The sequence below is a fragment of the Haliotis asinina genome, chromosome 8 (genome assembly GCF_037392515.1).
Source record: "Haliotis asinina isolate JCU_RB_2024 chromosome 8, JCU_Hal_asi_v2, whole genome shotgun sequence".
Classification (NCBI taxonomy): Eukaryota; Metazoa; Mollusca; class Gastropoda; order Lepetellida; family Haliotidae; genus Haliotis; species Haliotis asinina.
Window position 1 is genome coordinate 15,460,417 of NC_090287.1, and position 25,534 is coordinate 15,485,950.

The following is a 25,534-nucleotide window of genomic DNA, read 5'->3' on the forward strand; positions in this document are numbered from 1 at the left end:
AGTCATGGACATTTTGGGGAGTCAACTCTAGTATGGAACTTTCATCAAGATATCAACCATGATAGTTTAATAACAATAAAAAACAAGGTAAGTAGGATAGATATTTGATCAGAACTGAGCTGTTAACTGGCAAACGATAAACAAAGTAGTGCTGAACAACAGCAAATTACTTAGATAATCTGAACTTAGTGTCCAGTAGCATTGTATCAACAATGATGCAAGCTCTTAAATTAAATGCATATTTGAGATAATTTGAGTGTCAAATATGCAAGTTTTCAGCATCAGGGCAAACACCGTGAAACCCTTTTCTGGTGTCCCGTAACTGTGACATTGCTGGAATGTTGCTAAAAGTGGCCAAACTTAACTCACTCAGATCAGCTAAGGTTCAAATGATTACATCAAGAGTTGACATTGAGATAGTCTGTAAGTCTGTGATAAGTAACTGTAGGAATAACAACTGACGTTCTTGGAGACTATCACAGAAAAGATAGCAGCTATGTGGCAGATCAACAATGTGGACAGTAAGATAGATATGCATTTCTAGCCCTCTTTAGTGGCAAATAAGTGACAGCTGATATAGGAATGTCCTGCACTGTGATTGACTGAAAGCATGTTGTCATACCCCTATAACATGGATTGTGGTTTAATCCAACAAAAAATGACAGTCTGTCAAAATGTTATAGGAAAAGTTCATGCAATCTGGTGTGCTGAACTTTCAAGTATAATGAAGACTATTTCCAGCATAGTTATCATCAAAAGTATTTAGTTGACAACATCTGAGTTTCAACTTTGCAACAAAGAGTGTACCGTATCGAAATGCTTGTGATATTGCAATGATAATTCACCTCAGTGTGGGATTACCACACAAACAAAGTGTTGAATTAAATCAAGAGAGATTGTAAGTGGCAGGAATGTGAATATAAGTGAAAGAAGAAAACAGTGGTATCACTTATATATAGCATGTAAGAATTTCGTGTGTTCATAGCTGAAAAAATATATAACACCAATGTTGAAAAGCATGCATCTAGCTAAGGCCTTAACAATGTAACACTGACACGGGTGTAAGTTCAGGACAAAATATCATTAATAACTCCAGGGCATTTTTTTTTTACCTCCTTCACTCAATGATTATCTCTTTGATAAATCTGCACAGGTTCAGTCATGACACTTAATCTTTTTCTGACAAAACATGTCCGCGCTGTGGACACTACCCAATAGATAGAACAAGGAAAAATTGTTTTTCAAAGAAATACAAAAACATCAAAGTCCACAATTTAGAACGTGTTTGATGTAGATACAAACTTTTGCAATAATGTATCAAGCAGTTTTGCACATAATGGACAGACAGATCCCCTACTTACTTCTATATTCTACCTCTAATCTTTGGTAGGAAATAACAAGAAAAAAATCAAACATTTCAATCTAGTGCCATGGAAAAGTGGTATTCCCACAACATTTACCGAAACACAAGGTACAAAGTCTTTTGAGAGTTTTTCAATATTTAAGTATTAGACCACTCTGCCACTATCAGCAATATACCAGTTACATCATCGACTTTGTACATCCCAGTGACTGACCTTGCCAACAATGTTCAGGTCATGAAAACAAGATTTCAAGTCACACCTGCCCTGCTCGTCATCTTGAACAAGGAGGACCTATACTCTACCAGATCCCACTGGGTTTTACATATTGAACACATGAATGAAATGTACAGACACCTCCAAAGGGCAAAGGATTACATGTGGCAAATAAACATAACATTTAACACTATTATGTAAATTGTTACTGAATACTGAAAACTGGTGTATCAGTGCAAAGAATTCATTACTTCTGTTGCACTGACTTTCTATTTACATCGCACAGGGCACAATCCAACCTGCATAAACACTCTCTGTAATCCCCTTCCCTTCATACACAAACACACTACCAAAACAACAATGCTGGTGAATACCACAACCAGAGACTTCAGCTTCTGAAAATCACATACTCAAAAATACCAATTTCAGGTTTTTTAATGCTAGAGTGAGTTTGCAGTCTCCAAGGAGTCAGGGTTTCATGTAGGTTAAATAAGCGTCATGCTTCAGAGATTACTCTCTTTCAGACTTGGACTCTGTTCACCTCTCCTGCAACTACACCCAATACAACCCAATGTATTCCCCTCCACGACACAGAGGGCCATAACACTTAAGTGATCTTGTCCCAGCAGTCTAGACTTGTTGGCTTCATGGAACACTACAAGAATTTCTCAAAGTTACATTTTCTCATCATGACATAGACTAGCTTTGACATACAGAGTTTGCACATTTTATATGTCTTAGAGAAACTTGTTGTTTAAAGCATTCATTTGAATGACTAAAAACTTTAAACATGCTGGAGGAGTAATGTTTCTAACATTTTTCATTAAAAAACTTGAAAGTAAAAATGATATAATGCTTAGCACATACAACTAAACAAAGCCAAGGCGCAGCTTTTAAATAGTATTCACAGAAATTAACAATATAATTAATAGTCCATTTTTCAAAAATGAATTAACTGAAAGATGACCTATGTAACCATTTAACACTTACCTGAAGAACAAAGTTCAAGTGATCTGAATCTAACTAAGAATCACTATATAACAAGCACCTCTAACCTTCACTGACTAATTATTCTTAATGACTGGGTGTTGAGGTCAACCTGATTTAGTACATAAGAACAGAATACCACATAAAACAGCTGGTGTTAATAACAATTTCAGCCTTAAAACATCTTCACGTACTGAATATAACTAATGACGTAAATGCTATACTACTCACATTACAGATCTGCCAAATCAATATATTGCTAAGGCAATCTAATTTCAGACTGGAGGTAAGTTGAGTTGATACAGTGCCAGCCTACACAGACACCAAGTAACAGCATAATCTATATCATTTGAAAAATCATTTGGTAAGATCAGACCACAGCACAGGTAGTCTTTTTGTCCAAAAGGGTGGAAGGTGTGATCATGTCAGACAGGAGGAGACATATACCTGCACAACTCCACACATGGATCAACAACACAAAACCATGTTTGATAGTGTACACTGTTGTGAAGAATCGGTTGTGCTACCAGCACATTAACAAATTTAGAACAAATCTAATCAAAAATAAATAATTTATTGTCATCCCTCACGATGTTAACAGCAATAACATTAATCACAGATTCCTGCTTTCCAATGCACCAGATAAAACTGTCTCATTTAAAGTGCACAATAAACCAGATCAATCATGGCCTTGACAGTAAGATTAAAAATAGACAGCAAAGTTAAAATGTGTTGGTGCATTACTATATACAGGGCTGTCAATATTCCATTTACTGCAACACACAGGCACATACTTGTACAGAAACAGCGACAGACCATCCAGTAAGATATGCATGCTGTCTTAGCACACACTGCCAAATCTCACAGATGGAAGGAAGCTTCATCATGGTCCCTGGGCCCCAGATATAGCTCTCACTACACCACTGGCCACAAAATGGAAGAAAACAACATGGAGCACAACAAAGTACCTTTGCAGAAATCTGCATCTAAATTGGTCGCTCGGCAAATCAGTGCATTTTGGGATGGTTTCTCCATCATCTTGACAAGGATCATTCCATGAACATTTGTAACGAGATGATTTTAATTGCTTCCAGCAGCTCGTCTTTAGCCTGGTCAGAAATCCTGGCTGCCTGCAACAGGCGTGCTATGAACGACAACAGAGTTTGTCACAAGTCCACCTACCTCCAAGCGAGAGAAACGTCATTGCAGCACAGTGCTAATCTGTGATATATTCAGTGTCATTCTCTGAACCAAGTCCAGTGTGGACACACAAATATTTTTTTTACAAAAGCAGACATGACTCAGTTGTGCTAAACATAGCAACTGTCAAATCCTGTCGAATGAATGTCACGTGTAATCAGATCTCAGTTAATAACAACTTGTACATATCAAGATGTTACATATTTCTCTATCTGGCAGCTACTGACGAGACACTTGCAAAGGAATTGATTTTCTGAGGGGGGGTAGACACTACTTTTTCACCTGCAAGTGACTGACGTTGATGGATAAGAGTGACCATAGCAACTGTCTGGAAATCAAACTTTGACAACGAAACAATTTCTTTCTGCAAAGCCTATTCCTACCTTAAAAGCTATATTTGAAATGTCAGTGTATTTGCTGAGGATGAACATTCTACCACAGTGTACTTACTGTAGAAATACATGCTACAGAGACATGTGACATCACTTGTCTAAAGAAACCTCTTAATGGCATTTAAATGTCAATAACTGTGTAATGTTTACACAATTCATGAACAGAATAAACTAAGTCTTAACATTTGACAGACTCTGGATTAAAAATAATATTGATATTTTTAATTCAGTAAGATCTTAAAGATCACATATTCTCAAGGGGGTACAAACGCATAAAACATTTGTTGACATCATTGTAAATGAAATCCTGTCATTAAAACTACTCATTTCGACATTTAATTACCTTAAATTGACCTTTTTGACAACAGTGCACAATTTTCTCCCGCGAACAAAATTTCAAACAATCAGAGGGGCACCCCTCCGTGATGTAATATGAGGTATACCTCTGTTGGTTGCTGTAGTATTCATCTACATTTCTGAGGGTAGATTATATTGTTAATAGGTTTGTGTAAACTTGCAAACGCGACAATTGTTTTGAAGGATGAAACCTCAATGTTTTCACAATCTACTGCCATTTAACCTTGTCACCTGCTTTGCTTATTTTCCGAGATATAACTTCAAAGAACTACATAGAAGGCTTTGTCAAAATTGCTTGTTGTGAGAATGCTTATAAATCGTTCTTGTAGTTCTGTTGGGTCATGATCCAAAAACATAATTAAGTACAAGTAGGAAGTAGTGTTGATCTTTTAACTTGACAAAAAGAAAGCATAATCTAATTGATTCTCAATCTGACTTTAGACAATGATGCCACGATTCTAAAATATGGCAGCTCCCTGTTGCAAATATCCGCCAGTCTGAGAATAAATGCTATTTAGAATTGCTTCCACCGAGTTACAAAATCTAAACTACTTTGTACTGGTTGTAAAATATGTTTTTGATTGATGGCAATAGGATTTTGCATGACATAGCTTGTAACATAACAATTTCACTTTTGGAACCAAGGTGGGTGTCAATATTACTCACTTCGACCGCAAACTCGCTTTCGACGAAGAACCTGTTGTTACAAGTTGTGTAATGCAAAATCCTTGGGGTCATCAATCATAAACTACAACTTGTAAGTAGTTTCAATTTTATAACTCAATGAAAACAGATCTAAACAACACCTTTTATCTTGGAAGCGAGGTTGGTGTTGAACCACCAGTTAGTATGTACAGGCTTCCACAACACTTGCTTCGCACCCACAAACAACATATTCAGCACAAACTGAGGGGTCCAGTGGAAATCTGTGCATGCTGATTTCATCACCAGACACGCAGGAGCATCTGATGCAACAACAAGTCGGCATGTCCTTGTTGACATCGGGAAATAGCAAATTGACGAGCTTGTTGCACATTTTATATACAACAGAAAATCGTTCCTCACATAACATCACTGCAGTTCGCTGCAGTGCTCTGGTGACAGAGTTACGTAACCTGTTTGTGATTTCATTGGAGGGTGATAGTGAAGCAGGTGAGTTTTAGGCAACTTTTAATTGCTCAGTATTAATTAACCACACATTTTTTAAGAATGAATTTGGTGTTCCGCTAAGGCCAACCACAAGTCTTTCATATGTAATGGTTAAAAGAGTTTTAAAACTGTGAGTTTATTCGTTCTTTAAGAAACACAGCAACATGTAAGTCGTCATTAGAATCTCCATGCAAAACATAATTCATATTATGAAATATACAAAAAGTCATGTCCAGAATATGAAACATACAATTGTAGGTAAAAGAGCAAGCATTTGCAACTTTCAAGAATCAACACTTGCAGGAAGGAATCCTTCATGACAGTGGAAATGTCTTGTTTATTATGATATTAAAAAATTAAGGTCAACGAAAATATACACTGAAAATGGCAGCATACAAGGCAACAGCCAAACATTCACTCCAAGGTAACATACCATCATCCATCAAAGACAATATGAAACTCTATATACCACAGCAATGAGTGACATATGTCAATGTTGACAGGTGTATAGAGCACGACAATCAGTCATGTGTCACACCAGCTCCAATGTCAACTCCTCCTATCTTAGCTTTAGTTCTATGCAAAACATCTATTATTGACCTGACCTACATACCACACTGTCATTACGCCCACTATCATTGCTGTGAAACGTAGACCTTACACATACACCTACTTGCAATATGGACATCAGGTATACCTGTGTTCAGGAACTCTTCACACAGTGTGTGTTAGTTGGTATCAGTCAAGGTCACTGTATTGTAAAGACCAAGCTCTGATGAATTGATCACAGCCCTTCTTTTGCACTTCACCTGACAGTGATGTGGGATATCCAACTCATGTCCAGGGACATAAACACAAATTAGCACATATATTTGACATTTTCCACCAAAACATGGAACAATATAAAAAGCTTACATATTTCAAGTGCTTTGTTGCTATGTAGATTTGAGCTTGATGTCAACAACACTGCAATTTTACAATTTATTTTTCTTCAAATATATGTGCCATAGCATAAATGGGTATTGTAGCTATTTATCTAAGTAAACTGTCCCACATATCATCTATATTTGTTATGATTTCAAAATTATTTCTTCATAAGTTCATTACTTGTACGGAGTTGAACACACAGAAATTCCTAACAACTGTTGAAAAAATAGAAAAATCCATCATAGTGTATCTGCCATCAATACAAAAATGACAACTAGAATTGTAATGCATATCATCAGTCACTGAAGCAGGGGTGAAGGGGTTTAATGGCATGACTGTATTTTATACTTGATGTTCGAAGCTTACAATCTACTGTACTTCTACTTCCCTTGTATACCTGTTCCCAAATTGAGTATGGCTTTCAGCATGACTAGCCTTAATATCAAAACAAAGAAAATGAAATTCCCATGTGACTAAATGTTTGGATCATAGATTGTTGGACAAACTGAATTGTTGGATATCTACACTCAATATTACCAATGAGGCTCTTTCGAACTCTTTGAACTTTGGTGAGTGCTTTCAACTGAATGCCTTACAAAACACATCTGTTGGTTGCCATGGAAGTTAGTGCTCAACAAGAACACATATTTCATGATGTCAACTCTACTGCTGTCAACTGGACCATTGAACCAGTCTATTACCATGACTACACACAGGTAAACACCAGAACTTAGACCTTGTAAATGATGCATGTGTTTCATGAAAAAGACATTGAAAATAAATAAGAGATGGTAACCTTATTAAAAAATGAACTGAAGCAACAACATATCTATTTCTGACATTTTGTAATGTGGCAGTATGTATTTTGGGTAATTCCACACCAATAAATGGGTAAAAGCATACAAATGATTAAGGTCACAGAACTAAGTAAAGGTGTATCATAAAAATGGTGCATAATAATACCGGTTGTCATGCCAAGTGGTCAAGGCAACAAAACAACGTTGGGGGCAAAATCATAGTGTATTTGTCTGAACCTTATGTACTTCAGGTGGTATGTCGAAACAATAGCACCGGGCAAATGACCGCCCAGTGCAAAATACAGAGGCCTTATTAGCACTAATGATACCAAGTCTTCTGCTCTCTGACTCTTCAGCTAACCCACTGGGTAATAGCCACGAGCATTGATGTTTGAAAGAAATGTATTTCAGGTATGCAGCTGCACAAAGCTCTCCCTGATAATGGTAGTTCTTCAGCAGTGTTGTACACAGCGCCACGGAACATGATCATCGTCTAATCTAGACAGCTGAAACAAACTGTGGGTGTCATGGCACAGCTAGTCTGATAATAACACACCCACAACTGAATGCTACTAAAAATATTGACAACATTTCTACTTCATAACATATTTGATTCAAAGTAATTATGATTACTCCTGACAGACTTAAGATAGGTAAAATCACATGATTGCTAGGACTAGAGTACAAGTGATTATGTGAACTTAAGACAGATAATACCAATATATACAGCTGGATCTATTCATTCTAAGACAGAGTAAAGAAAACCAGGACAAATAAACTCATGAGGTTTTAGTTTTACGCAACTCAAAAGGCATTATATTGTGAAAGGTTTGTAATCCAAATCCTGGTTCCAATAATCCCATCAGCCTTAAGCCTACTAACTGGTGTATCAGACAATAAGTCCCTCCTACCGAGTCAAAACAAGCTAAGAATGTCCAGCCAGACTGACACTCTTCAATGAGACAGATATGTCAAGGCTTGGCAAAAGCTACTATTTATCACTTGCATCTAGGTCAGGAATGTATAAAGACAACCATCACCTGAATCTCTAGTGAAGACATTTACATGTATCCAGTACCTACTGAATCAGCTGGTGTGTTCAGCTGTTACAATACAAACCTACATCTCATGCTGCATATACACTGCAGGTTATCACCATCCCACTGTTCATAGATCACCATAATATGACTGGAATTCTGAACCAACCAGCATCAAGAAAGTGAGTGAGCGAGTGAGTTTTTCGCGAGTTTTAACAATATTCCTGCAATATCAGAGCCGGGGAATACCAGAAATGGGTTTTCACAAATTGCACTCAAATGGGAAATCGAACCCCAGGCCTTCAGCATGGCGAGCAAAAGCTCTAACCACCAGGCTACCCCACCGTACATGCAAAAAACAGCACAATACAACAAATAAACTCTCTTGATTGTATATGGATCACAACTTTTTCGATATAGATAAAGAAGTCGCAACCATATATTAGTATCTTGTCACTATTGTTACTCACCAAATTCTTAACACCAATCAAACAGGACATGCTTAACCACTGTTACTTCATAGTCACAGCAACATCGCTCTCCTTCACGTACATGTGCATAAACTGGTAACTGTTACTCCAAATATAATGTTTCAAATAAACAACAAGAAAAAATCAAGTTCTGTTTCAACACAAAACAGTCCATTTAGTTTTTCACACAATCTTAGGCAAAACCTTTTCGAGATCACCCAAACTGCCTGAATGTAACTCTTTTAATAACTGATGGTACATTATACTGTTACCCTCATATGAACACCTATGTCAGTTAAACATTACTAGACTGCACAATTATGCTGGTCTGGCTTTGGACTGAAGTCATCAGACTGATTTCACTTCACAGGCTTATTTCACTCTTAAATTATTGACTTAATTGACACTCTTCCCATCACGATATCCAAAATTCATTGGCGGTTCCACAAACAACCTAATGTCCTGTTGGAAACATTAAGGTCATGATGACATCAAGCACAATTAACACACATTTTCATCTGTTTGGTATCAGTGTATCAATAATGTGTATCATGTGAATCTTGAGACCCTCTAGCCCTTATTATTTCTATTTGTTTAAGGGTAACTATATATTTTGAAAAACTGAGGGGCTGCACAGTGGAGCCAACAATATTCACAGCCCAAACCAGGACGAGACAGCAGCACTTCAGGATTTAATCTGGGACCAGACCTCTCAACTGTTTCACTGCCCATCTGCTCAGAACATTTGAAGGTCACGACTCCAACATCAAAACATTAGGAAGAAGACCCATGTAAGATGTATCCAAGCCATCAGCACTAAATTTAATTAATCCAGGAAAATATACTAATAATATGGTATCATACAGGAGGGCAGCAAGCTGGTAACAAGGCGACAAAGCATGTGAATATCCGATATGGGTATGCAAGGTGATATACTTCCCCATTACCTCACACAATGGAGAAGAGGAAGCTGCCAAGAGATTGGGATCAAATAATTTCCCTGTGTTCACAGACAGCTGGTGAGATATGTCACCTAAACTATCACGTATCCATGTCCAACTGCTCACCTTGTAAAAGGCTACGAGATATGTTCAGCCACAGGACCCTTATACCAGAAATACTTTATTTCAAATAAAATGCTCCCTTCATGGTGGAATCAGCTGAAATCTTATCTGTAGCTGAGCATGTCATGGCATGCAAGAACGCAATCTTCTAAGTATCACTTACATTACATATCAACATGCCCCTGTCAACAGTCCTATTATTATTAACTTCATATCTATTTCAGGAATTTACAGGACACAAGGTAGATGTCAGGGAATAAGACGAATGCAATGAAACACCCTGAAACTCGAAATGTGACGTATAGCTCATATGTGCTATATGAGGAAGGAAACATAAAACATAATTTTCATACCTAGATGTACGAAAACATGATGAACCAATACTTGCATCTGATTAGATTATAGATTGTCCGTAACAAAAATAGTATTTCATTCCAGTGGAATATGACCAAACTAATTCTATATAACCATTAAGGACTCTCTCATATCCTTTTTTTTGACTTCAAACTGTTGAAATATAATGTTAACTTATCTCTTAATATCTCTAAGCTTTTATATTTACGACATAATTTTGTGCATTACAGAAGGAAACTTGCACAGAAAGCTGCAATCCATCGAACTGGGCCTGACACTGCCTACACTGTCTAAGCCTTCTTGATTTATTGATTTTCAAACATACAGGCATTGATGCTTCCCCAAGATCCACTCATCCTCTAAAAGATAGGACAGCAGATCATCAACCTCATTTCAATCTTGAAAGCTTATTTTTAAGACGTCTCAGTGTTTTTTTTTGTGAGGTAACCAACAAGATCAATTTTCTGCCCTTCGTGATTTGTAGTTTCCTCAGCTTTTGATCTCTACAGTGATACATTATCATTACATGGTTTGACAATTACGATTGCCTGTTGACTGTGTCAAGTGAAAATATGGGCTGGGACAGGACAAAGGTTTTGACTGCAAAACTGTTCCTCATTTCCTTGGGTCAATAAGGACTATGCTATAAATACATGATACGCATATGTATGTATGTGCGTGCGTGCGTGCGTGCGTACAACTGGTTTGAGGAAATTATGCTTAATCTTGTAATGCATTACGACTGGTGGGTGGAAATTAGTTTGCCCTCCCTACCTTTGTCCATCTTTTCTCCACAGATGGACTACCAGCCCTCTAGTTCTAAATTGATCATCTGCTTATCAACACCAAAAAATCTTTAAATTGTTTCCCTTTCGGACAGTAGGTTCATGAGTTTCATTGTAAATCTATCATAGGGCACGAGATACCATCTTTTATGGGGCGAGATTAACATGTGCTATTCCAATACTTCCTCAGATGTTTTCAATATATATTAAATCTACAATATGTCTGATATCTACAAGTCTACTTTTGATTATGCATGACGCCACTGCCTTCCATGAGTAAAATTAACTGTAGTTGGTGAGTGTACGTGAAATTATTCTGAAATACTTTGATTACTTATCTGTAATCAACAGTCAATAATATATAAGATACTCAGAATACCATTTGACCTGTAGAATGATTACAAATGTGAAAGTACACTTATTCATGCCAACAGACAAGGGAACACATTCCTGGAGAATGTCTCGTTAGCTTTTTCTCCCCATTCCACAAAACATAGTTGCATTACATACAGCGTCAGTATTGATTACATAACTGAAAGTGCTGAAGTACTAGAGGAGACCTGTCCTCATGATCCTATCAGACTAAGCACGCAACCCATTACGTAATAATAAATGACATTGAACCAGGGGATCATGATGCCTTTATCGACGTGGCTGATATCAAAATCAATATATAATCTTTACCCAACTTTAATCCAAACAGTTTATACAATTCAATAGGCACTGCAGCATACATATAACAAGCATGCTAAAGCAGTGAAATATGTAAATGATAACATTATCACTGTAGGAGTACACAGGCCATGAACTAGTTCTATGACGTCACGAGCCAGGCTAGGCATGGCTACCATTGATCCAAATAACTACACCAAAGAGAAAGGATCTACTAATAACTGTTACTGTTTACAAAGCGCAAGTCAGGTTCCACAAACACATTTGATTTGCCAGAAAAGCTCCTGCCAATTCCACAAACAATTCTTGCCAGGCCTATTGGGGAAAGCTAGCAAGACATTCACCCCATACTGTCTGTGCCTTTGGTATGAGGAGAAACAGCAAGCTTCAACAGAAATAATTAGAAAAAGCACAAGCAGTAACACCAGTGGGAACTGGTACACAATTTCTAGCAGATAACTGTATGTGCGAGTCCATTACTGATTGTTTGATTATCTGGTCCAGTCAATGACTGCCAGGGAACTTGTGGGGTGTGTTGTTTTCCTTCTCTCAATGAAATGTAAAGACACATGTGAGAATCATTCTCCTCAATCAATACACTACTACCTGAAGCGTTCAGATAGATAATTGCCAGCTGTTTCAAAAAGTTTGGAGTGGATAACAGTTTTGCATCTTAGAACAAAAGAACTGCCCTAAATATCAAGTAAAATGATCTTTTGTCAGGAACAGGAATATTTGGTCATGGTTATGAAATCAAAAGTAAGCGACTGTTGTTTCAAATGTCTGACACAAGAGTAACGCATATTGCACAGAAGGCTGTAGCTGACTGTTTGACCACACACACCAGTGTCCGACAGTACAAGCAATGATCTAGAGTGACAGTAAGAATGTGACAGCTCAAGTCAGCACGTAAGTATGAAATACAAGGGAACTTGTCTTTTCAATGCTATTTTTCACAAAAGTAACAAATGATGACAAATAATGCTCTTAATGCATGAAATGCTTATAAAATGAACAAAACCTAGTAATTGCTTTCAACATACAGATCATTTCCACTTGATCAACATCTTTCCTCAAACCACCATCCTAATCCTCAAACAGCCCTCCCCTGCTGCTGCATGGCATGTTGTTGCTGCTGCTGCTGCTGCCTAGCACTTACTCCCTCTCCACTCCCAGCCAACATCTGATCTTACAACACTTCAGATATTAACACAAGACCAACCATATGGCCAAACCCAATACCATAAACCTACCATGATGCTCTTAGCAAATCTAACTTCTCAACCACCAGAGTCACAGTTCTGTGTTCCAGTTAACCATTATTACAAGTAGCTCTCATCATAACAAAAGATGTGAACCCATTCACTGTAACTAACTACAAATTCCACATTTACCACTGGTTGTAAACACAAGTGGCAAAAGAGAATCGTTAAGTTTGTGTAAACAGATAAATACTAAACTGGTTTGCAAGCCATCAATAGAAGATGCTTATGCTTGAAGTAACTTACAGACAGTTCACATAGTCAAACTGAAGCCAGCATTTCATCCAGTCGCATGCACGCTATATTGAATTCCAGACAGGCCGTACAATTCAGACAAGGTGAAACTGGGCACTATGGGCTGCTACATTCTCATATGGCAAATACTTCAGAGACAAGCTTATAGAATTTAGTTCACGTCAGAGGCAATCAAATATAGGCCCATCTTCCCTCCACAAATCACCCTATTGATTACAGGGAATGCTAAAAATACCTAGGCAATCAATAGAGAATGTAGTTACCACATATCTAGCTGTTTGGGGGATACTTCTTATGTCATACCCATAGGAAGACCGCAACCTTTTCCAATGAAAGAATGCAGAATAATTTCATGTCAAGGCTCATTGGGGATTGTATTTCTTGGTTAAAACTCTTTTCAGTGGTTTGTTAAAAGTTCACAACCTCAGAAATAAATTAACTTGGAAAAAGTTGATACTACATTTTAACTACTGTTTGAGGATGTCATAAACTTTAATGAACAAGTCTCTGAAAATAAATAATTTCTAAAAACAATAACACTGGTCATGGTGCTTCACTTGTTGAACCTAACATCTGTTGTTTCACTCATTAAAGTTGCTAAACCAAGCAGACAAAGAGACATTTTCTATGTCACACCTCTTTGGAAAAGAAACGCAATATTTTTTATAAATCTGTGAGTTCAAAAATACGGGACAAACCTTGAATGAAGCCCAAATGTCAAAAGGTCAGTATTTAGGGATACTCAAATTCATTTTACAGGAAGGATCAAATCACAAGGACACCTGGGTCAAAACTAACCAACACCACAGGAGAAGGATGGTTAGTGCTGGAGAAAAAGTCTCACATTAACTGCCTTGAGATTTGGGCAGACAAGCTGACTATCCAGCATTATTGTGCCTCATTAAGAGATGCACACATAAGGGTGTTAATCGAAAACACTACTCAATTGGTGCATTGAAAGAAATGTTTGAGTTTCTGCTGCGTATCTCCTGGAGCTGATAACACAGTTGCTGATCACGAGTCAAGTGATACTAATTGGCAAGTTAAAGAATGGTCACTTGCAGATGATGCGTTTACTGAGATAAGAGAGAAGTTCCCGGACATACAATGTGACTTGCGTGCTTCTCGACTCAATCATAAATTTGAAAGCTATGCGTCATGACCCCGGTGCCTCAGCAGTTGATTGTTTCAGTGTTAACTGGAGGTCTCAGAACAATTATTTTTTCATTCCTTTCAGCATCATCCCACTGGTCCAGAGAAAGATTGAGCAGGACAAAACGGATGCCACACTCATACCTCCAATGTGGCCTACACAAATGTGGTCTACCAAGCTACTGCTAACAGTAAACTATCCTCTCATTCTTCCAGTGAGGAATCGACTACTACATCAACCAACAGAACCAACCTTGCTTCAACCGTTGAGTAGGAAATTGAAACTAAGTCTTTTCAGATTATCAGGAAATGCTACGAAACAAAAAACTTTACAGAGACAAATAATTTGCTCGCATCGAGAGACAATACCAAAAAACAATATCAGAGTTATCACAAAAGGTAGCACAAGCAGAATACGGAAATACCAACACTTTATCACTTAAGGAGTTTACTTTCAAATTCACAGTTTTATTGCATTTGCAATCAGAGGATCCAATCTATCCATTTGTTACATGTTGACAATGTAGAATTTAGAGCCATCTATTAGAACCATCTTCCTGACTTAGGGGTTATGTGCCCTGTAATATTGCTAAGATGAAACAGTTTTGCTCAAGACTGACTAGTGCGCACGTACGTCTCTCTCTCATGTAACCCCCATATCAGGAAGATAGTTCATGGAATTACTCAAACTTCACCTTCGCCAAGTAAGTTTCGCTTAATTTTGTAATTATTCCAGCAACAAGCACGAGCCGATATAGAACAAATATATTCTTGAAAGACTAACTCTTCAATGACTTTCGTGACTGAAATCATGATAATATGTTCCTGTTCAAAAATAGAAACTTTAACTTGGAACTTAGACCAATGTTTGTTGTTTAACACTGCATGAAGCATTTTTCTATCTTATTGATGTGCTTTGTAAATGACACTGTATCTGGACCAGACGAGCAACTAGCTGACACTATAAGCATCAATCTAGGTTACAGTGAAATGCAAAGAAGCCAAGTCTCACCTGTATTTAATCATCACATAAGACTTGGACCTTCATATACATAATATACCTCTGCGGACAATTTTCAGGATTAGGCAAGTGAGAAACTCTCAAGCTATAGTAAAGAACCATATTCTGAACATATTTCATGGCACAATGCTACAACCCTCTTAACGTAATTACATACACCTCACAATCACGCAATCAAGACCTGCATGAATAGAATGAAGCGCAATAGAGAACAGAAAGTTGATTTAATTAAGTTAATCACAACAGACTCTTCCTATAATCATTTTCTGTCAATGGTAGGCACAACCATACAAGATTACTCAAATTACTTGTCATTTTCTCAGCTGATTGAGAATACCCAGTGAGACAGAGCTACCTGTTTGTTGATGGCAAGATACTGCATATTACCTAGATGCAACATGAATTGATCAATGCTGGCCACACCAGTCGACTGATTGACCTGCTTCCTAACTGGACTCTACAGATCAATACCTACACAGTATCCGGCATTTGGTTGTTTGCAAGATGATTGCTGGATGCGTCTGGTACTGCAGGCACCTTTGAAACATAGCCTGCAAAACTGACTGCAAACCCACTTTTCTCAGTGAAGTGTTTGAAATGGCATGAACGTCAAGGTGCCTTTTTCATTTAGGAACTACTGAAAGTAAAAGATTTAGGGGATCCCATTGAAATGAATAAAAACAAAATGCGCAAAGTCAAGTCTCTGTCTGCTAATAATCAAACACTCAGACAAACCAAGGACACTTTGTCAAGGTCACCTACTTTGGATATGAAATATGAGATATTCAACATAATATCAAGCATTAACTGACTTATAAGGACTACTGTTAAGAAGATTCAGGATACTATCATTTGAAGCCATATGACGTAACTAAAGAGAATTAAAAAAGAAAACAAATATATCATCGTCTGTGTACTCAACATGCTCAATCCTGGACTTTTTCTAAGGAGGCACTGCAGAAAATATATTGATCCTTTCTTATCTGTCACTCATGTCGAGGAGATTGGGTAGTTGATCCATTCGGCACATTTATGCATCACTATCAAGCATTGGCTCAAACAGTAACACAAGGCCTTCACCTGAAGCTTTACATGGGAATATTCACATCCAAAACTCTAGACAGCATATTCTGTAGCCACATACTCATTTCATATAAAAAAGTACACTAAAGAAATATGGCAAAGTATGGTAGGAACATACATTACTTTGTTAATACCACTTCATGTTCCGAAGGATATTGTAACGTTGCTTGTGATGGCATTCAATTCTGTTTTTATTATCTTACCCCAAAGCTTAATTATTCATTTACTCTATAGTAATACAATACTGCAAAAGATTTTGCCGTGATAATCAAGTCACCAGTATTTATTGGCATCATAATTCTAAACTGAACCACAACATATGACTCCAAGGCTTGTGGTGATGATATTTTCAAATTGTATCGTGTGTTGTGAGATCAATACTACTTCATATTAAGAAACATAATCCTTGATAAGCAAAAGGAGGAACCCTAACAACTCCTAGAAACTATTAAGTGGCAAGCTATCATTAAGTTCTTTAGAATGGTAATTAGGCATGAAGCCCTGCATCAGATTTAGAACAAGTGAAGCATACAAGTACTCTGAGCACATTCAAGGAGTTACGACCCAATCAGTTAGGATAAGGGACAATAGCAATAATCAATAAAATAGACTTGACTTTAAGGTACAAAATTCATCGATCTACAGCTACAGGGATGGACAATGACTTCAGTGTCAGAGTTTGAGACCAAAAAATGTGAGGGAATAGCAGTTTCACCATACACAATCATTGTTATTTATTCCAAAAATATCCCCATAACCAGTAATCAAGGTTAAAGGTACGAAATTCATCAATCTACAGATACAGGGATACACAATGCATTCAGTGTGAGAGTTTGAGACCAAACAATGTGAGGGAATAGCAGTTTCACCATACACAATCATTGTTATTTATTCCAAACTTATCCCCATAACCAGTAATCACCTGAAAGGAGCTGTGGTTATGAGTCTGACCTCTGGCAGGGATGGCTATCGATACAGATAATAGAGATTATTTTTCAAATAGTTAGGTAAATGTCAATCATCAATAAATATCAGTGAATTAAATCTAAGCAAATGTGCACCAAAAACATGTGAAACAAATCATCGCTATAATATCAGAGCAAAAACTCGTAGCGATATGATACTGGCACTTGACTAAAGCATAAAACATAGTGAACAGACACTGCAATCTTCCAGCCCATGACCCACTGTATCACCTGAAAACAGGAACTTTGAAAGATGATGTATAACCTTAACTTCAGTCAAAGTAAACTTAGTCTCAGCATTATTTATTTCACTCCTACATTGAGTCCAATCACACAACAGCTACTGTCTAGGGTTTGGTGGGACTTACAAAATTCCCAGGCATGAAAATCAGCATCAAACACAGATATTCGATCACAGACACTTTATGGATTTTGTTGACACGGTTACCATTAGCCAATACTTCCGCAAGCTCACATCCATGAATTCCTTGAATATTGCCAAAACGCTGGTACATTATCATTCAGGTACAAACTTTTTTAGCTAAATGTTTAAAAGGTATGAGCAAATGTCAAGTTTTGCGACTGAACATGACTCACTGACTGAACGAGCTTGTTTTTACACCGCTCCTAGCAATATTCCAGCAACAACATGGCAGGGGACACAAAAAAATGGACTTCACACATTGTACCCATGTAGGTATTCGAACCTGGGTCTTCGGCATGACGAGTTAACACTTTAACCACTAGGCTATATAACTGTCCCTATTGAGCATAAAGATGAACTCCATGTAGAATATTTCTAATCATCCAAAATACACAGCTTGCAGCCAAATAGCCTGGTGACAGTTTGTAGCAATTTGATTTGCTGTTTGAGATTGATTTGGTAGAACATGGTTTCAGATCAATCGATCCAGTACTCTTTTCTGGATCTCCCTTGGACTCCTGAAGATGACTGCAAATGTATTGGGTTAGGAGGTACCTGACATAAATGAGTGAACTGGTCGCTGTGCACTGGCGTTGACCAGTTCCTACTTTGTCCACACTTCAAACATTGTTTGAGAGTAGCAGATATAGCAGAACTCGTTCGTAATGAAATAATGAATAGTTAAAGAATAAGATGTGATTCATCGAGATAATGGTTCACAAACTATACCTGACAAAATCACCCAGTCACCAAGTACATATTGTGTCACTACTGTACAGGGCAACAAATGTAAAAAGCTCTTCACGCTGAATACTAAATATTTTTCGTTATTTTTACGGGCACAATGGTTTACATTTTTCACTATATTTACTTCCTAAATTATCGATATTGGGGCAAATGCACTCACTTTAGCTTCCTATTGATGAAATTAAAGACTTATTGTCTCTTACAAATAGAGTGAAATCAATAGCTGACACTTCGAGGCTAACAGTAACAGCTACCAAACACAAAACACTTGAAATATATGGAATGTAAGCAATTCCTCAGTGCATCAAAAACAGTTCATTAGAGTGTTGCTGGTATTTGACAAACTCGTTTTAATCACAAGCTGTGCATGGGATATTCCTAATGAGCCGTCCAAGGGACACAACTCCCGCGTGGTGTTTGAAATAATGTTTGGCTGATAGGGGGTGAGAGAAATTTGCATTAATTCATTTGAACTTTTTAACTTTAATATTGTAATTGTAAAATACTCTAATATGTCCTTAGAATATCAGAATGACAGTACTGACTGCATGACATACTAGTTGCTCCAGAGGTCAGCAATACACCAGCAGCTACGAGCACAAAGTAACCCATTCAAACATAAAGTGCATTGAGATGTGTACTCAGCACTGTCTGTGTAACAATCCATTAAGTCATATCTCCATGGCCATCTGTTTCAACAAGTAAGTGTACCCTTAACCTCTGTGTTTCACTACCTTTAATTATCTGGATTGCTACTCAATCTTTATACCTTTATAAAAAATATGGATGAAAATCAACGTTTACAGTTACAAAAACCAAAATGTTCATATTCAGTCATTAAATAGTAAGGGAAGTCATCATTTCCATTAGATTTTCATAGCTCACACTGTCAGATATTCATTAAAAATGACAAAAAGGACTGAAGAGTTTCTGCCACTAAGCCTGCTGCAAGACAGTGTTGCACTACCAGTTGTCTGGACCTCAGTCTGTTATTTACACTCTGACACAGCAGGAGTATTGCCGATTCTTGCATTAATTTGCAACATTCAAGAAACCTCAGGTAACCTAGTAGTTAATGAGTCTGATGATAGAGCAAAGGTTACTGGTTGATTTCTCACAATGGTACACTTTGTGAAGACCATTTACATTGTCCAGTGTTGTGATGTATCTATATACAAATCAGGTGCTCTTGGCAGGCGATTTGAGGAAAAAGATCAAAAGTCTGATCAAACTGGTCAGTAGCAGATCACCTGCACAAAGCTGCAACTCTAGACATATTAATAATATGAAACGGAACTATTGCATTTCTGATAAGGATATATTTACAGACACTCGCTGATGGCCTAAACGCAAATATCAGCCTCTCAGTTGACCTTAATATACCCTCAATATTGTAATAGGGTGGAATAAAAACATTCAGTAGAGGTACATTAGGCTCACAATGAGCAGTTGTTTGCAAGTTGTATTTTAAAAGCTTTATGCAGGTCTGTTTGGGATCATTCCATTACAAGGTCATAAGGTCAGTTAGGTAATTCCACTTTTCTGTCAGTCATGTGATTTGTGACCACCTGGATGATTGGGATTTGTACTCCAGAGGTCATCAGTCGGTTTCACTTGCACAGCACTTGTCACCCTCACCTGATATGCACAGCAAATCAAGATCATCAATAATCTACTTGTAAGGTTAGTAATTGTAGTCCATTATTGCAATATGCTTTAATTACAGCATAAACAACATAAATAAGTATCATAAGTAAGCATATCAGTAAAGTATTTAAAGTCAGGCCGCGTTAATCCGGACATTTCTGTTTTTCATCAAAAACATTCGGATAGTGAAACGTACGGACTACTGAAACGAACTTTTATGAACACAACTACAGCAGCGTTACTTCCCTTTGACAAGGCACTACAAAAACATACGAACGTATACAAGTTTCAAAAGATTTGTAGACATAATAACAAGAATATTCATATAATAACCAATGCTTACAATCATGTCTGGATAGATTACACATACATACACATAACAAAACTCACTTGTGAAAGAAACCTACAAGACGGTAACAGTTCTGAATGGTGGAGCTTTTTACTTCGGATCAGGCAGTTTTCTCAGTGCTTCTTGGAGATTAAACTTCTGTGGCCGGTCGGCACACTGGATGAAATGCTTGACGAGATATTTCTTGTAGTTGGCCTTGAAAGTTCTCATGATGCCAGCATCCATTGGCTGAATGTATGATGTGGTGTTTGGGGGCAAGAAATTAATTTTCACGGTGGTCAGTTTGACACTGGCACACTTGTGACTGGCAGTGGCAGCATTGTCAGTGTCATAAAGTAAGATCATTTGTCAACCACGTGATTGCATCTGTCTGTCAAATGATCATAGCCAATCACAAAACATATCCGATGTCCGAAATTCTGTTCTTGCCGATAGAATGTCCAAATTCTTGACCAAAATGTTTACACATAAGATCAAAACTGGCTTTACGGTTTTCTCTTTGTATCTACAAATTTCTCTTTTTTTGTACGGCAGTAATTTCACATCTTTTACACTTAAGGGCGGGACTTGCCATTATGACTGACAAACGTCATCTGATCTCATTTTGACACGATCAGTGTTTTACACAGGAAGTAAGCATGACAGGTATTACTCCAACTAACCAAATGTGAGACCTACTAATTAATCAAAATCACAAACTAACGACATGTGTCACTTAACAATTACCACCGAATGGGGCTCATTGTGTGAAGGGATTATCCGAACCTTTATGATGTACCGCAGGATTAATGAAGCAAAACTATGTGTAATTAGCTAATCTGTTACCGCTGACTGACGTCCGGATACGGAGAGTGAAGCACCGGATTACTGAATCAACAGGTAATGAGTTTACATAGTAAACAAGATTGGTAAGGCTATTGTTCGGTTATCACGGGAATCGGATTGTCGGGGTCCGGACTAACGCGGCCTGACAGTATTATAGTGTAATTAGCATAATCTTATGCAAGAATATTGGTGGAATATTGATAAAAGCATTGCAAACCTTGTCACTAAATCCTACATAAAGACTGTAGATATGGCTGAAAGAGATGACATGACTCCTTGTCCATGATCTTTAACAGCATCTTGCACTCAGTGAAAAAAACTGAAGAAAATACTGGAATCTGATGTGGGTGTTCAGATAAATCAGACAGCATCAGTTCTGGACTGATGGTCATCTGTTTTATGCTGTTTCAACACGCATTAACAAGACTTATTGTGAGAACTACTTCTCTATGACCACAATGATGGCAGATCATAACTACAACTCCGTGGATTTTGACGCAGACTTTGGAATTATCTACAAAAGCAATTTGAAATTTTTGGATTGAAAATATGTGATTTCACAGCATACCAATATGCATGCATAAACAACACTGCCGCACTACTTAGCTTGACTACCAACATGTCTGATATCACCACAACAGATGTGATGGAAATGGCGATAAAACATTTATTAAAACTAAAAAAATACAATAATATTTTTCTCCACAATTATCTGGGAATTTTACAATAATATTACCCTCTATTATAAAAATATTCAATTACAATACACAGCCCCTAACATCAACAATATCTGACATATAGATTAGAATGCCTTGCAAAATACAAAATTGTGCAGCAAAATGTTAGGTAACATTTACCTACCTAGAAAATGGTACATTTGTTTCCATTTGTGCATCGTTCACAGTGATATATAGAAACAATTGAAGCACCAGAGTTCTTCTCTGCCATGATCCCCACAGGGCAGTCACTGTCATGTTTGTATTCTTTGAAAAAAGCTTCGTCTCATTCCATCCCCAAATGATGAAAACAAAGTTTCAAGGAATCCCAAGTTAATCACCTGTACACACATTTTGACAAAGTAGCATTGTTGCTCTTTCATCGCATGCTGGGGTGGAGGCAAGTATGTGAAAGCATGATTGACACTTGCCGATTATAAAAACCAACAGTTTTTGATGAGTTACAGGTTGTAGGTCTACTAGAAAAGGATCTATTCTTCCAAGAAAATAAGCAGGTCAGATGATTCCATTATTGAGTGACCAGTGGGGTACAGTATCACGGCTAACAAAACAATAGGCTGGTTTCAGTAGTGTAGAGTTCAGATCATAAAAACAAGGTCTATTTTCAGTGTAGGAAATAGTGAATGACCCTAATTTTAAGTCAGGTATCTGAAATGATGCCTCCCTATCTACACCTGATCCTGCAACAAGGGTGTGATACACAGATCCCATTACATTAACCAACAAATCAAATCATCTATATTTATATCAACAAAGAATGTCACAAAAATACCTTTGGCGTAAATGTGTATATAAAAGTCAGCATCAATTTTTACTCACATTATCATTTCCTAAGGCAGTCTAAGTCAATTTAGTGTCAGTATCATTAACTACACTCCTATGCTGAGTCAAACAAACCCTAGTACAAGGTTGTGTCAGATATGAGCAATCCATGACTGTCCAATCAAACACAAGACAGCCAAACAGATACAACCAATCAGACAACTGCTACTGTTTAGGGTTTGGAAAGTCACTGATACTGATCACTGAACAAACAAAAATCAGCATAAAACACAAATATTTGACCTGCAGTATATATGCTTAGGGCTTTCTAATGACATGGTTACCATTAGCTAATATTTCTGCAAGCTGACATCCTTGAATATTGACAAAAACAGTATTTTTAGTGACTGTTTACTCACTGTTGACAGTGTGGTAGCGGGCTCCATGTGTATTTCCCGGCAGAAATCATAAGGACAACAGTATTTGGAATCGTTCGGGTACAAACCTTTTTGTGGTAAAAAGTTCAAAAGGTATGCGTGAAAATCTACTTCGTGACTTGGTAAGCTGTGTTCTGATTGGTCAATCTCAAATGTTACCTGACATGAGAGAGTGAGTGAGTGAGTGAGTTTAGTTTTACGCTGCGCTCAGCTATATGGCAGTGGTCTGTAAATAATGTCTGGTGGACCAGACAATCCAATGACCAACAACATGAACAGCGATCTTTGCAACTGGGAACAGATGACATGTGTCAACCAAGACAGTGAGCCTGACCATCCGATCCCGTTAATCGCCTCTTACGACAAGCATAGTCGCATTTTTGGGCAAGCATGGGTTTCTGAAGGCCTATTCTACCCCCTGACCTTCACGAGTCTTACCTGACATGACCTCCTACTAGGATTTTCCTACTAGGATTTGTTAGGCTCAGTAGAGAAGTGTAACAAATAATACTGAGACTAAGTCTGACTGAAGCAAAATGGAACATGCATTCACATGATTGTATCTGCAGTGTTCATGAATAGTGTCTGACCCTCTGACAAATCCTGTAGATTTGCCAACGGTCAGACAGAAGTCCCAAACCTGCTGGCCCCAGTGTCTGACAGAATATATCACAATAACTTTGTCTGAAGTTGTTATTTGTGGCATGTGACACTTGTTCACTGTGTATAAATTTATGTTTATAATGTTTGTCATTGTATAATGTTAATAATTTCAATGCCAGTTATGATAAATTTAAATCTGAAATGTGTGTTTAATTTTATTCTTTGGGTTATGTGAATTTTCAGTGGGTCAGAAAGATATCTGAAGCTAACCCAATGTCCTGTTACTTTGAAACACCATTCATGAACACTGATCTGAATGATCCAGTTTCCCGTGTGCATCAAGTAACTCGCTGTCTTACCCGTTTCACACTGAGGGCAACTTTGTAATAACGAGGACTTTATTTGATTAAATTACACAAAAATATGTCATTTTCAAATGAAATGAGACACATTAACTGGAAACTGGAACTATTTCATTTACACTTGCTACTGGTTTTTTCAAATATAGTAAAGAATATTATTTATCCTATCACTCCACCGTCCACACCAAGATACCTTTGTTCCATGATGACCAATTTGGTGTAAAAAGATATTAACACTGTGAAGAATCCCTCCTCATAGAAAATAGTTCCAGAATTTACAGTTGACAGTTATTGGGTAATTTCACACTGTACAAATTGTAATTAGATATATTTGAAGGGTGAAATGGCAATTATAAAATATTCTCTGGTTTCACTTTAATTTTTGACTTGTTGTGTGCATGCGCAGAACATGTTAAAACATCAACTGGTGTAGTTACAGTTTGTGGTATACGATAATGTACACCCCCTTCTCACAACTAAACAAACACATCTCTGAAGCAATTGCAACCAAAATAGGACATCAATTATCATGATTACTGTAAACCATACTGGCCAGTGACCAGTTATCACCATATTTTAGTGGTATTTCATGACTATTGTTTCGTAACATAATGAAATAATACTTATCTTGAGGAAACATTTGCTACTCACCTGCTTGTGTACAGTTATCACCATTTCTGAATTTTTCATGTTATTCACCGAACGTGACATAAAATTGGTAATAAAACTTCTGCTTCAAACCTTGACATATTGAGGAAATTTCATAATTGGAATTTGTTTAAGAAAATAAATACAGTCAAACCTGTGACTCCACACATCTGGAAACCCTTCCACACGATTTTTATGTGACACGAAACTTATGTTCATTAATTGTACTCGCTTAATCGGACCCCGTGCTTCCAGACCCGTTTGGCGAATTTTCAGACTATTCACTTAGATTTCCATTGAAAAATTATCCAGTTATCCAGACGGAGAGATCTGTGCAACGTGCATGTGTATGTGTCACGTTTACCGCACAACTATGTGATTTTATTCTTAATCTATCGGAAGGCATTTGATGTGAATTGATTAATTAGCAATCAAAACACTAGGGACGTGTGTCACTCAGCTTGTTCATTAGGATTTGGATTAGGAA

General features: G+C 37.4%; 1 protein-coding gene across 10 annotated transcripts in view; it reads right to left on the reverse strand.

Moving 5' to 3' along the window:
• Positions 1-25,534, reverse strand: part of LOC137293622 (serine/threonine-protein phosphatase 2A 56 kDa regulatory subunit delta isoform-like) — a 48,900-nt gene that overhangs the window by 20,353 nt on the left and 3,013 nt on the right. The gene's annotated exons all lie outside the window — the stretch shown is intronic.